This window comes from Myzus persicae, unplaced genomic scaffold (assembly GCF_001856785.1).
Source record: "Myzus persicae strain clone G006 unplaced genomic scaffold, MPER_G0061.0, whole genome shotgun sequence".
Classification (NCBI taxonomy): Eukaryota; Metazoa; Arthropoda; class Insecta; order Hemiptera; family Aphididae; genus Myzus; species Myzus persicae.
In genome coordinates, this window is record NW_019104294.1 from 84,153 (window position 1) to 85,237 (window position 1,085).

The window sequence follows — 1,085 nt, forward strand, 5'->3', positions numbered from 1 at the left end:
GGATTGAATAAATAATTGAATACTACTAAGTATTATTAAATAATTGGGAATTAATTATTTCGTTTAATGGAATACAATATATACCGTTTTGCGTTATGTTTTGTTTAATGATACATCATATATTTTGTTAAACGTTACGTTTTGTTTTGTGTTATTTATTTATTTAAGTTTATCGTTTTCCGTTATAATTACGTTTACAAATTTCAATCGTTTTTTATCAAATATAACGTTATAATCATAACGTTATTATAACGTTTGCAAACCCTGGTATAATCTGATCACGCATGAAAATGGGTTAAGATTTGAAAATATTTATTTATACTCTAAAACCTCAAATCAGGAAAAATATATTTTATTCAAAAAAAATAATAGATGATATACAAGGTGCTAATTTTTTAATATTTACAAGTGGCGATAAAGTTATAAAACCAAACTTAACTAAACCAAATTCTATAATTATTTTTTATGACGTGATATGTGACCCGCTATCTGTAATAAGAGAATACTTGAGTATTTGTAGACATTCGGGTGCTAGTTCTGTATTTTATTTAGCACAAACATATTCTAAAATACCAAAACAGTTAATAAGAGATAACTCAAACTTTTTAATAATACTGAAACAAGTTGATACAAATTTAAGACATTTATTCAATGACCATTCGTCGGCAGATATGGATTTCTCAAAATTTCGAAAAATGTGTCATTTATGTTGGAATCATAGTGATTATGGGTTTATGGTTATCGATAAAACTCGGGAAATGAATGATGAAAGATATAGATGTGGTTTTTATACGTTTATTAAAATTAATTAAATATAAGTATACGCATATACTTATATCATATATATATATATAACGTGACACTGTTATTATCTACATAGCACTATCAGTAGTCATACAATGCACTTATATTGTATTTATTATTTACAATGAACAAAGAAAAAGTTTTGTTAGAAAATTTGATTACATCGAAAAAAAATATTAAACGTAAAATAATGGAATTGAAACGTAATGATATAGATTCTGACAAGTATTTCCGTAAAGCATTTAAACCATTAATTGATCCACTGAAGCCTTTTCTAATTG